The 14,675-nt window shown below is 37.4% G+C and overlaps 2 pseudogenes; one reads left to right on the forward strand and one right to left on the reverse strand.

Annotated features, from left to right (window-relative positions):
• Positions 1 to 65: 65 nt before the first annotated feature.
• LOC107958548 (probable glucuronoxylan glucuronosyltransferase IRX7) lies at positions 66 to 2,680 on the reverse strand (annotated as a pseudogene).
• Positions 2,681 to 4,432: 1,752 nt separating this feature from the next.
• On the forward strand, positions 4,433 to 13,721 carry LOC107960770 (protein NUCLEAR FUSION DEFECTIVE 4-like; annotated as a pseudogene).
• The last annotated feature ends 954 nt before the right edge of the window (positions 13,722 to 14,675 follow it).

Here is a 14,675-nt window from a genome sequence, read left to right on the forward strand (position 1 = left end):
TATATATACTCTCTTTTTTAATTTCCAAAAATTACAGGATTTGAGCAGCTCAAAACTTCAACATGGATTCAAATTTAAATCACTTTTTCAAAAAAAGAAAAGAAAAGTACAGGATACCAAGTAAATGGTCATACAGATTGCCTTAACCAAAAATTATTCCATGTGTGTGTTATTTATCACGAATATTTGTTTCTCTTTCTCCGTTACGTTAGGTCATCTTGTATTAACCACATTAGTTTGGGCAAATATTTAATAAATAAACAAAAAAATTTCTCATGCTTTTATGTAGGTCCAATGACCCACCATATAGGATATAATTTCATCAAGCTTTCATTATATGACACCGGCGATCCAAGCAACCTCCACAGCCAGCTGTCCTCCATTCATGCATGGATGCATCCACATCCACGTTGCCAATTTTACCCCTATAGCTGGCTACTCATCCGACGTGTTTTCTTCCTATTGGCTTGGAACCCTTGACCTCCTGTACGACCGGTTCAGTTTTTTACAGAGCGAAGTTAAAATCTGCCACGTAGCATCCCTTCTTTGCATGTGATCATTGAACAGTAGGGCTCGCCTGACAGCGGGGTCCCACAAGTTCTTCTGAATGGTAGACAAATTGGTCGCGGCTACGTGCTCCAGGATCTGCCCCAACTTCCCAACCTCCCTTTCCGCCACCGTGAGGGAAATCTCTGACCACTTCACAGCGGAGGAGAACGGCAGCCTGATACCGTCTGCTATGATCACCGGGACACAGCCCAAAGCCACGGACTCAACAAGCCTTGGACTCCAGGGGGCCCATCCAAGTGGACACAAACAAAAACCAGACCGTGTAATTTCTGACTGGTAACCGGTAAATCTATGTCTTTGCAAGTAAAACCTCCTATCTGCTTTATACCTTCGCCAAATTTCCGTCCTCACCCTCCTAAAAGCAAAACAAAATGACATTAAACATGAATAACCACGTAATTCTACATGCAATGAACTTTGGTTTTGGAGCTTACTTGCTATAAAATTTTCCACTAACGTTTTTGGGGTGGACTTCCATTTTTCCCCTGAAAAAGACCATGATGTCTCGATTCCCAGTCAACGGAGCCTTCTCGAGGGTCTTCCGTATACTTTCCGGCGATATATAAGGCGGTATAAGAACATTTTCAACGTCCTGACAAGGGTGCTTGTAATTGACCCCGAATGTTTGTAATAGTATCGAGTTCATCAAAAATCCGGAATCCCGTTATCGATAGCTCTATCCTCCTACAAAAAGAAACAAAATATAATATAAGACAGGTTAGAGATATTAATAAGGATTTTTTTTTTGGAGGAACAATTTTTGCTTACCATGGCGTGAAAGCAGGCTCCATAATCATGGGAAGCAACGAAGATGTGGTCAAAACCTTGGGAGCGGTTCCAGAATGGGTAGTTTTTGGTGATAAATTGGATAGCCGAGAATAAAAGAGACCGAGCATGGACAATGGTAGGGAAACCATTAACGGTACTGAAGTTGCAGGAGACATAAACAGGCACGAAAAAGAAATCAGCTTCTTTAGGGTCAAATGTTCTAAAGTCGTCGGCGTTCAACAAGGCTCTATGAATGGCCACTTCGGAGGCAAACAAGTGGTTGCTGCATCGCTTGTTGGAAAGCCAGTTTTCATTGTATTCCGATGGTAACTCATATATGAATATCTTCAAATCTTTGAACATCGCTGCCAGAGAGAGAAATAAACCATTAATAACATCGGTTTTCAAAAGAAAAAAAGAAGAGCTTGATGAAAGAGGCAAAGAAAAACCTGGGTTTTTGAGATAAGGTTGTTGACTAGTTTTGTTAACAGATTCAAACAGGACACGAGAAGGTAAGGATAATTTGGAACCAGAAGCACGAGGTTTAGACAATTGGATTGGCTTGTTAGTAATGAAGAAAGAGGTGAGAAAATAGAGGGTAAAAGAAAACCAAAGAATCCATTGGTAGTATCTAAAAAAGAGGCTTTTCTCAGGTTGTCTGCCTTTGTGTAATATCCTCATCTTAACATAGAATCCTCTGTTTTTCTTGATGGGTTTTTGCAGTTCTGAAGCCATCATCTCATTTGAAATACATCAAAGAAACCAGAAACTGCAAGCAGAAGTGTTTTTTTTCCCTGATAAAGATCAAAGGACTTAGCTTGGTCCAAAACTAAAGCAGTTGAGATGGGGTTCTCAGTTTCTGGTTTTGACTAGGAAGTGGAATTTAAGATTTTCTGTTAGAAGATAGATGCATACAGGTTGGTTCACACTTCGCTTTTGCACCAAAAACAATTGAACGACTTTGTTGTTTATCTTAATAAATAACAATTCTGCTTAGTTCAGTTTTCATCACTGGAAAATTTTATAGAAATGGAGAAAAACAAAAACTTTTACACACACAGAGAGAAAAAGATCACATGGCGGTGAAGTATGGAACTCCGCTATGCTCCGTTTTTGGTCCCGTGAGGATTTTGACGTGTTTAATGACATGAATGGCCTTGGTCAGTTAGTATGAATGTAGCATGTTGGGCCTGTTTTTTGGTAAAACAAAATGGTGGCCTTGAGAAGAAAATTAAACCTCTGGCTGCTTGGTTTTAATGAAATGCTAATTTAGGTATGGTCAAGTTCTGTGGTGTTAGATTTTGCTTTTGATCAGCGGTTGTGATGTTTCTTACTTAAGGTTGCCACTGCCAAGTTGGAGAGGGAAGGCTTTGTGGTATTTATTAGGTTCTTAAATTTGGGAATTATAGTAGTCGTCCAATTTGTATTATTGGTATCCCAAACGACCCAAAATTTATTAATTTTTATCTCTTTATTCTTCAAGTATATTTAAAATTAAGGAAGGAGAAGGGGTTTTATATGATTTGAAGTTATAGAAAATATGTTAAAAATCTCACTTGTATCCAGTGAATACAAGCACAGGTACGTTTATAACCAACTATTCAAAGAAAGAGAACCTTTAGAACTAAAAATTAAAACTTGAATCACAAATCCCAAAGCATTCAAAAGACGAGATCTTAAGCTTCATCAATTCAAATGAGAGAGTCTACAATTTATGCCATCTTACCTACTGCTTGTTTGAAGCTTTTGTTTTTGCTCTTTACCAAATGTTAATATAATGTTTCATCATATCTTACCTAAATATTTTGGGCATAAATTTCAGCAGCATGACCAATGCCATTGGGGAAGTTTTAAATATTCTTATTTTCTTTTTTGTCGTCTTCGTTTTGAAAGGTTTTTTATTTAATAAAATATTACTTTCATAATTACATAATTACATAATTAACCTATGCTTTGACATATATTTACAGGACATATATTTACAGGCGAGGGAATTGGTCCCTCTTGAGGATTAGATGCAAGAAAGGAAATTTTTGTTGAGTTTGAACAGTGTAGAAAAATTCAGCAAAAGTGAGAAAATGTGGATAAGATTAAGTTTGCAGAAATTGTCCACACACTATTTTACCTTATATCATGGGCAGCGCCCGCGGCCTGACTTGTGCTTCTTCATAGTCTGCGGGTCCTTTGTTTTTTTCAGTAACCTATACTAAGAAATCATGATGATCAACCAAATGCTTCCTCCACAGGAAGACTATGAGAATTGGGGGGGGGGGGTGGCTTTGATTTTCTTTTTTCCCCATTTTTTAAAAATATACAAACAAAAACTAGTTAACAAAAATGAAGATCCAACCTTATTAACTTAACTAACATTCATAATTATTATCATTCTTCTTTTTAATTTTATAACCAAATTAAATGGTAATTAATGCATTAGTTTCAATAGTCTTGCTCTAGGTGTGGCATCTAACTTTAAATTTTGTATCCCGCAAATTGATTATATAAGTTTTAGTTAAAGCAGATGGTTGTGAACTGAATTTGACCGAAACAAGTCATACAAATTCCCTAATTAACTTTGAATAAAAGGAAATGGTAATTTAATTGTGGGAGTGTCCAAAGCAAGTTCTTCCACAAATGGGTCGGCGTTACCATGGAGTTCCAGGCGATTCCGCAGCTGGATAAACTGGAACTTGGCGGACCCAAAATGTTTTCAGATTGCGTTTGTTAATGTTAGTCAACCATTCCTTATCCCCACGCTCAAGTGAGGAGTAATCAGGATCATATTGGCTCTTTTCTATCTCTTGCTGCCAAACCAATGTCCGATGTCCATATTTCACAACGCCTTCCTTTACTTTTTCATATCTCTTTTTTAATTAAAGAAGCTGGCACCCATGCTTTCTTCTGTCACAAAAGAAGAAATATCGAGAATTGGAATCTTAAACCTTGGAATTAAAAATTATACATTCAACTAACATAGCATATAGTTGTTGGGTATATAACAAAGATTTGAATAGTATAACCCCATAACCAATAATCGGGAAGCAGTATGTCAAACATATATACAATTTTAAGGGTGTGTAATATCAAAAACAATTCAATGAACCCTGGAGGTAAGAAGCAATCACTTCAACTTGAAAGTTGAGATTCCAAATACAAGTCAAGGAATTACTTTAGCATACCACCTAAATAATGCCTTGACCCCTCCCCCAACCCCAAATATATTCAGTCTTGATGAAGTTATGCCAATATATCAGTTTCATTTCATCATCAAGAGTGTAATTATGGAGCTTTTGATTTAGACATATCATTATCATTGTGGTGGTCTTGAGTTAAATTTTGCTGGCATATATAAAGGTCTTTGAAAGTAAACTACAAAAGAATGGATTCTCAATGAGTTTTATTTTTGTTTTGATAAAATTTTAGTATTAAATTCTTAACCATCTATTTTCAAACATTAGTCACATTACAATAAACCATTGAAGATGATGAGCACAATATGAAGCAGTGAAAAGGAAAGAAAGAAGAAAGACCAAAGCTTAAGGTGATTCGATCCAGGAGAAAAAGTTGACATGGAACAAGAGGTTGCATTGCGACGAGTGGTCGTATATTCATAATATAAACAAAATTTCCCTATCTTACATGATAAGATAGATGGATTGTTGTAGATTTCAGTCTTTTGCTCTGACATGATGGAGTTAGAACAGAGATGAATGGAGCTTCCGGTATATATGTAAATATATTATATATTTGTGCAACAGAAAATAGAAGAAAATTATGAAATAGATGAATATTACCTTCTGAAGCGTGAAGGGCCGAAAGCCGTCGTAGTATATTTGTATGAACCAAACTGTAATATCAAGGCAGATAGAGCAGTTCTAAGCTTGGATCTTTTCATATTATTGCTCTCACTGGACCCATCTTGGGACCATTGCTATTAACCTTAAAAAAAGTTGGAAACATGAAGGCCCCCTCTACTGTTTATTTGGATCATATTCCTTTGTCGAATACTCTACAACTTGCATCCATCAAACAGCTTGAAATAGTTAGCCAATAATAACCTGTCAAATGCAGGGCTGCTCCCTGCCCTAAAAGTTATCAAAGCATTGGAGAAAGAGGCTTGAAAGGGTCCCGATTGGAAGACCATGAATATAAAGAGCTGAAACATTTTTGCGGGCACCGACCATGAATCCTAAGCTTTGAAGTGTGAGTTGTCCATGCACATGCTAGGCCAAATGTTTGTATGGGAAACTGACAAAGGAATGTAGTAAATTATTGGTAACGGGGGCAAATTATAAGCATATTATCATGTTTCCGTGTGCTCGTGTTAGGTAACAGTAAGGCTTGAAAATTTAAATGAAACAAGGAACTTGATCATCCATCGATGGCCCAATCTTTTGTTATGTTTGCCATTCTTTTCCATCTCGACTTTGATGAATGACTATGAGTGGGTTGTCTGCCAGTCTGGTATTTATTCATAGGCCCAACAGACCGTGCAGAAAGGCCGGGAGAATAGAACAAAGCCGATTCCTTTACCAACATCCATTAAACCACGAATCTTTATTAGAATCGGTATGAATAGAAATGAAGGGCTCAATTTTATGGACCTTTGCACCTTTCTACAAAACTAATTAATGGACCACCTTCCTCCTTAGCTCATACATACCCATGACCTACTGGAATTGCTAATATCCTTTTATGTGATTCAGCAGAAATCACAGTTGATAGAAATGGACTTGATTAAATTTCTTTCTTAGTCTTTTTGACTACCATGTCATACCAAAAAGAAAAGAAAAAATTAATTTCTGATAATCGCAAGTGTGTATATATGTATATAAAAGAGAGTAGGAGTGAGCATTATTAAAAATAATGTGCCATCTTATGCTTTATTAGTATAATACTCGAATTTCAGTCGCAGGAAAAGAGAAGTTCAATCCTTAAAATCTAGGATTGGATATTAAGGTAACATCATAACTCAAACCTTTTCTTCTATTATAACATCTTTTTAGAAATATATATATATAGACATATAGTTAGTTACATGTCTTTACAAAAATAAAAACAAAAGCATAGACTGAAGTAAATGTCCATAAGAATAGGGCATCCGTCTGAAACTAGAACCGAAATCAAATGCTAGGAACTCGGAATGGAAAAAGTTTCTACCCGTGTCAATTTTACAGAATGCGGCCTTCCAAATATTATTGCAGCACACAACATACATTTTCTTATTTGTATTCCTTTTCTATACAAAAAAAAAAACCTCTGTATGTATATATATATATCAATTTCCATAACCATAGCCTCAACAAATACATAAATTGGAAAATATGGATGACGATAAAAAGGGGAGCATGTCGAACAGACAAGGGCCCGAAGGTAATGAATTGCTGCCTTTTACGGTACAGTTCTGAGAGGCCGATGGTTTCAACTTTTTGCTTCTTTTCTAATCATGGCTGGAGCTGGTGCAACGTACTTATTTGGAACCTACTCCAGCGAGATCAAGACTACTCTTTGTTATGATCAGACTGTTAACATTATGATTAATGGCAGACAATTTTAATGGAAAACAATCCAAGTGGTGCAAGTTTAGCACCCTAAAGTTGACTTTGAAAAAGTGGCATGGGATAAATTTTTTTTGGTCCTTGAGATAATGGGCTATTTATTGTTTGGTCCTTAAACCTTAACTATAAATAGGCCTTCTCATTTCTCATTTCAATTCATCCCAACCAATCTTTCTCTCTTAGTTTTCTCTCTTCTCCCATTTGAGAATTCTCAAGGAATTCTATTTGTTTGTAATATTTTGAAGATAGTAAAGTTATCCTCTGGTGTTAGTGCCCGAGGACGTAGGTATAATTTACCGAACCTCGTTAAAACTCTTGTGTTCTTTCTTGTCCTATTTTTCTTTCAATATTTGAGGGTATAATAGTAGTATTTAATTGTGCTATTAAATTACTATAGAAGGGATATTCTGACTAAGGAAAGACTTGGTATTTAAGAGATCCATGTGATCCACCTCTCTTCCCTGGGAATTGAACTTTGTGTGATTTTTTAGTACAATAATTTACACGCTTCCGACCCTATTGGAACAACAAGTGGTATCAAGAGCCGAAGGTTAATCGTAGTATGCTCTGTGGTTGTAGTTTGAACTGATCTTCCACATCAAAAAAGATTTCCTTAGGTATATTGAAAGATTATGGAGAAAACGGTCGGTGTAGGAGCTTCAACATCGTCCATGTGGACAAGACCGACAATTGCAAATGCAAGACTGGCCGTGGAGATCTTTGATGGCACGGGCCATTTTGGTATGTGGCAAAGTGAGGTTCTAGATGCCCTTTTTCAGCAGGGTCTAGACATTGCTATTGATGAAGAGAAACCAAATGATGTACAGGAGAAAGATTGGAAGGCGATCAATCGGTTGGCATGTGGCACAATTCGATCATGCCTTTCTCGAGAGCAGAGGTATGCTTTTTCAAAGGACACTTCTGCAAATAAGTTGTGGGTGGCACTTGAAGAAAATTTTTTGAAGAAAAACAGTCAAAATAAGCTCCACTTGAAGAAAAGACTGTTTCGCTTCACATACGTCCCAAGTACCACAATGAATGATCACATCACCAAATTTAATCAGTTAGTCACTGATTTGCTGAATATGGATGAGACATTCAAAGATGAAGATTTGGCTTTGATGCTGTTGGGGTCACTTCCTGAGGAGTTTGAGTTCCTAGAAACTACTCTACTTCATGGCAGGAGTGATATATCTCTGAGCGAAGTCTGTGCGGCCTTATACAGTTATGAACAGAGAAAGAAGGACAAACAGAAAAACTCAATCAGAGATACAGAAGCTTTAGTAGTCCGAGGTCGTTCATACACTCGGAAGAAAACTCAAAAGGGGAGATCAAAGTCAAAGTCCAGACTCGGGAAAGATGAATGTGCTTTTTGTCATGAGAAAGGCCACTGGAAGAAAAATTGTCCAAAGCTGAAGAATAAGGGAAAAGCTGCTGTAGATGCTTGTGTTGCTAAGCATGATACTAGTGACTCTGAACTATCACTGGTTGCATCATCATCGTCGTTCCATTCAGATGAGTGGATATTGGATTCGGGTTGTACCTATCATATGTCCCCTAACCGGGAGTGGTTATCTGATTTAGTAGAACTAAATGGAGGAGTTGTTTATATGGGCAATGACAATGCCTGTAAAACTGTTGGGATAGGTTCAATCCAATTAAAGAATAAAGATGGATCAACCAGAGTTCTGACTGATGTTCGGTACGTGCTCAGTTTGAAGAAAAATCTCATCTCATTGGGAGCCTTGGAATCCAATGGTTCAGTTGTTACTATGAGAGATGGGGTTTTGAAAGTGACATCTAGCGCACTTGTGATATTGAAGGGCATCAGGAAAAATAACTTGTATTACTACCAAGGTAGTACAGTTATTGGAGCAGTCGCTGCAGCTTCCGGCAACAAAGAATTGGACTCAATACAGTTGTGGCATATGAAGTTGGGACATGCCAGCGAAAAATCCTTGCAAATTCTGGCAAAGCAAGGATTGTTGAAAGGTGCAAAGGCTTGCAAATTAAAATTTTGCGAGCATTGTGTTCTGGGAAAGCAAAAGAGAGTGAAATTCGGTACTGCTATCCATAATACAAAAGGTATTTTGGAATATGTTCACTCAGATGTGTAGGGGCCTTCCAAGACACCTTCATTGGGAGGAAAACACTACTTTGTTACTTTTGTTGATGACTTTTCCAGAAGAGTTTGGATGTATACCATGAGAACTAAGGATGAAGTGCTTAGAGTTTTTCTTAAATGGAAAACTATGATCGAAAACTAGACTGGCAAGAAAATCAAGCGGCTTAGGACGGACAATGGAGGGGAATATAAAAGTGATCCGTTCTTCGATGTGTGCCAAGAGTATGGTATTGTTCGACACTTCACAGTTAGGGATACACCACAGCAGAATGGATTGGCAGAGCGTATGAATCGAACATTGCTGGAGAAAGTTCGATGTATGTTGTCCAATGCTGGGTTGGGCAAGCAATTTTGGGTTGAGGCTGTGACATACGCTGGCCATCTTGTTAATCGTTTGCCATCATCTACATTAGAAAGAAAAACTCCTATGGAGGTATGGTCTGGAAAACCGGCTACAGATTATGATTCCTTACATGTGTTTGGATCCACTGCATATTACCATGTGAAGGAGTCAAAGTTAGATCCAAGGGCAAAGAAAGCTCTCTTTATGGGAATCACTTCTGGAGTGAAGGGATTTCGTCTTTGGTGCTTAAGCACAAAGAAAATGATCTGTAGCAGAGATGTTACCTTTGATGAATCTGCCACATTGAAAAAGGTAGCAGATAAAGATATTCAGACGAGCAATACTCCACAGCAGGTGGAGTGTACTCCAAAACAGGTGGAGTTTGAGCAGATGGGGATTTGCCCAGTTAATAAGTCTAATTCTCCAGCCACAATGGAGGAATTAGAGGTTGAAGAGGTTCTGACCCAAGAACCACTAAGTACACCAGAACCAGTTGCAGTTGCAAGGCCACGGAGAGAAATTCGTAAACCTGCTCGATTTACTGATATGGTGGCCTACGCCCTTCCCGTTGTTGATAATATTCCTATCACTTATCAAGAAGCAATACAAAGCCTAGAAAGTGATAAATGGAAAAGCGCCATGGATGAAGAAATGCAGTCTCTCCGGAAGAACAATACTTGGGAGTTGGCGCAATTACCGAAAGGTAAAAGGGCAATCGGATGCAAGTGGGTATTCGCAAAGAAAGATGGATCTCCTAGCAAGAAGGATATTCGCTACAAGGCAAGATTGGTAGCTAAAGGCTACGCTCAGAAGGAGGAAATTGACTACAATGATGTATTTTCCCCTATTGTGAAGCATTCCTCCATTAGAATTTTGTTGGCCTTGGTAGCACAGTCGAATTTGGAGCTAGCTCAACTTGATGTTAAGACGACTTTCTTGCATGGTGAGTTAGAAGAGGAGATCTATATGACTCAGCCCAAAGGATACACAGATGCTGGTGGTAGAAATTGGGTTTGTAAGCTGAACAAATCGCTATTTGGATTGAAGCAATCCCCGAGGCAGTGGTACAAGTGATTTGATAGCTTTATGAGAAGGCAGAAGTACACAAGAAGCAAATATGACAATTGTGTATATTTGCAGAAGCTGCATGACGGATCTTTCATTTATCTACTCTTGTATGTTGATGATATATTAATCGCTTCGAAGAGCCAAAATGAGATAGATAAGCTGAAGGCTCAGTTGAATCAAGAGTTCGAGATGAAAGATCTAGGTGAGGCCAAGAAGATTCTCGGCATGGAGATAAGTAGAGATAGACCGAGAGACAAGGTTTGTTTGAATCAGAAGCAATATCTGAAAAAGGTATTACAATATTTTGGTGTAAATGAAAACACAAAACATGTAAGTACCCCACTTGCTTCTCATTTGAAACTTAGTGCTCAATTATCTCCGAAGACTGAAGATGAAAGAGAATATATGGCGAAAGTCCCATATGCTAATGCAGTTGGGAGTTTGATGTATGCGATGGTGTGTACGAGGCCTGACATTTCACAAGCTGTTGGAGTTGTGAGCAGGTATATGCATGATCCTGGAAAAGGACATTGGCAAGCTGTGAAATGGATTCTACGGTATCTTCGAAAAATCGTAGATGTTGGTTTAATTTTTGAACAGGATGAAGCACTTGGTCAATTTGTAGTTGGATATGTTGATTCCGACTTTGCTGGTGATTTAGATAAACGTCGTTCAACTACGGGGTATCTGTTTACTCTTGCGAAAGCCCCAGTGAGTTAGAAGTCTACCTTACAGTCTACAGTAGCTGTGTCTACTACAGAGGCAGAATATATGGCAGTTACAGAAGCTGTTAAGGAGGCTATTTGGCTTAATGGATTGTTGAAAGACTTAGGAGTTGTTCAAAGTCACATAAGTTTATATTGTGACAGTCAGAGCGCTATTCATTTAGCGAAAAATCAAGTCTATCATTCAAGAACCAAGCATATCGACGTAAGATATCACTTTGTGCGGGAAGTCTTTGAAAAAGAAAAAATTCTACTTCAGAAGATTCCGACAGCAGATAATCCCGCAGATATGATGACCAAGGTGGTAACAACAATCAAGTTTAATCATTGTTTGAACTTGATTAACATCCTGAGAATTTGAGCACCTTTAGGTGTATGGCGCTCGAGAGCGCATTTGGAGGCACTACAAAAGATAGCTTTATCGAATTTGGGGAGTTGAAGGAAGTGTGTGAAGATGTGATTATCCTAATCAAATCTTCAAGGTGGAGATTGTTAACATTATGATTAATGGCAGACAATTTTAATGGAAAACAATCCAAGTGGTGCAAGTTTAGCACCCTAAAGTTGACTTTGAAAAAGTGGCATGGGATAAATTTTTTTGGTCCTTGAGATAATGGGCTATTTATTGTTTGGTCCTTAAACCTCAACTATAAATAGGCCTTCTCATTTCTCATTTCAATTCATCCCAACCAATCTTTCTCTCTTAGTTTTCTCTCTTCTCCCATTTGAGAATTCTCAAGGAATTCTATTTGTTTGTAATATTTTGAAGATAGTAAAGTTATCATCTGGTGTTAGTGCCCGAGGACGTAGGTATAATTTACCGAACCTAGTTAAAACTCTTGTGTTCTTTCTTGTCCTATTTTTCTTTCAATATTTGAGGGTATAATAGTAGTATTTAATTGTGCTATTAAATTACTATAGAAGGGATATTCTGACTAAGGAAAGACTTGGTATTTAAGAGATCCATGTGATCCACCTCTCTTCCCTAAGAATTGAACTTTGTGTGATTTTTTAGTACAATAATTTACACGCTTCCGACCTTATTGGAACAACACAGACAACAATCAATCTGTTAGGCTTCTTCAAGGATCTTGGTGGTAATATCGGGGTTCTTTCCGGGCTTGTTGCGGAGGTAACACCCACCTGGTTTGTGCTCCTACTTGGAGCTGCCCTCAACTTTGGGGGCTATTTCATGAAATGGTTAGCTGTGACAGAAAAATCCCCAAGCCCAAGGTTTGGCAAATGTGCATTTACATCATTATAGGAGCTAATTCTCAAAACTTTGCCAACACAGGAGCACTCGTTGTCAGTGTTAAGAACTTCCCTGAAAGCAAGGGTTCATTGATAGGTCTGTTAAAGGGCTATGCAGGCTAAAGCGGAGCTATTGTGACACAAATTTACTTGGCTGTATATAGAAATAATTCCAAATCTCTCATACTTCTAATAGGATGGTTTCCAGCCGCGATTTCAATAGTATTTGTGTACACAATTCGACCATTGAGGCCTGTTAAGCACCCCAATGGAGGGCGAGTGTTTCACCATTTCCTCCTCATCTCAATTGTTCTAGCAGTTTTTCTCATGGCAATCACTTTGACTGAGAAAGTCATTACTTTCTCCAAATCAGCTTATGCTGGCGTTACCACCGTGGCTTGTGTTCTTCTATTCGCTCTTCTCTTTATTGCAATAAGAGAAGAACTACTGGTTTGGAAGCTTAAGAAACAACCAATCATTCCGCCAACCAAGACAACAATTAATACACCAAACGGAGAAGTGATAAATCAAAACAAGAGGCTATGTTTGATGATAATTCCTGTTTCCTTACCTTGTGTGATAAGCCCAAGAGAGGAGAGGACTACACAATTTTGCAAGCACTAACAAGCATAGACATGTGCATTCTGTTTTTTGCAACATTTTGTGGACTCGGCTCAAGCTTAACTGCGGTAGACAACCTGGGCCAAATTGGTGAGTCGCTTGGATATCCAAATAAAACAGTAACTAGCTTTGTGTCGCTTGTTAGCATCTGGAATTTCCTTGGGAGGGTTTTTTCTGGATTTGTTTCCGAAATCCTGATTGTGAAGTACAAGCTTCCACGCCCACTCATGATGGCGATAGTGCTTCTAATTTCGTGCGTAGGCTACCTGTTGGTTGCCTTTCCAGCCCCAGGTACACTCTATGTAGCATCCATCATAATTGGATTCTCGTTTGGTGCACAGCTGCCATTAATTTTCGCCATTATTTCTGAACTTTTTGGCCTCAAGTTCTTCTCTACATTGTTCAATTGTGGGCAAATGGCTAGTCCCCTTGGATCATACATATTGAATGTGAAACTTACAGGGCCTCTATACGATAGAGAGGCAATGAAAGATCTTACAGCAAAAGGTCTAACACGGTCGCAAGTGAAACAGTTAACTTGCATTGGTCCTCGGTGTTACAGGCTACCTTTTATAATTTTGACTTCTGTTACATTCATTGGTGCCTTGAGTTCTCTAGTTTTAGTGGCCAGAACCCGCAAGTTCTACAAAAGTGACATATACAAGAAGTTCAAAGAAAATACTGATAATATATAGCGAAGTTTTTATTTCGATTATAAAAAATCAACACATCATCCCATGTAATATAAATATATTTTGAATATTTTTTCATTCTATTGATTTTTCCAAGAAGAATTGCTCATGTTGCTCAAACAACAAGCTAGCCATTTCAAATCCATCCATCACGTACGTAATTAAATCATTCTTTGTATTGCACAATTGCAAAATCAACTACCCTTGTATATATCAACCCTCAATTTCTGGACCCACACTTTTTCTTTTCCTCATACCCACCTACATAATAATTTTATTTTTATTTTTAACCACTAATTTATCGGACTAAATCAAACACAAAACCATTTCTATATATATAACACTAAATTAGAGTTATTATCATTTTTTTTGAAAGTAGTGTTACTACCGACTTATAGGGTATATTACATAATTAGTTATTCAAGTATAAAAAAAATCATTTTAGGTATTTAAAATAAAAAGTTTATGATTTAGACACTTACGTTACATAATATGTTCATTTTGGTCATTTCTGTTAAAAATTATAAAGGAAATTTAACGTGAAAATATTTCTTAAATTTTGATTTTCTTAAAATAAAAAATTATCATTTTAATTCTCAATCTTTTAATATAAATGAGGGTTTGATTCTCACTCTGAATATAGAGTAACATTAAAACTCATAACTAACATCTACTGCTTAATAGGCTTCCCGAACGCGAAAGGTAGCTCGCTCCAATGGATATATTGGACAACCAAAAAAATATATAAATAAGGTTTAATCTTAATTTATTTTAAAATAAAATCACATTCCCAATTTTCCATCACCAAGAAAAAACAACTCAAATCCATAGATTTCTCTTTTGTGATCTGTTTCAATCTACTTAGCTAACACTATTGATTCATTTTTTCTCCCTTTCAAGTTTCAATCTTGTTTGATTCGTAAACTTTTTGAAAAAATTTCTCTTTCAAACATAAAA

Source organism: Gossypium hirsutum, chromosome A05, assembly GCF_007990345.1.
Source record: "Gossypium hirsutum isolate 1008001.06 chromosome A05, Gossypium_hirsutum_v2.1, whole genome shotgun sequence".
NCBI classification, from domain to species: Eukaryota; Viridiplantae; Streptophyta; class Magnoliopsida; order Malvales; family Malvaceae; genus Gossypium; species Gossypium hirsutum.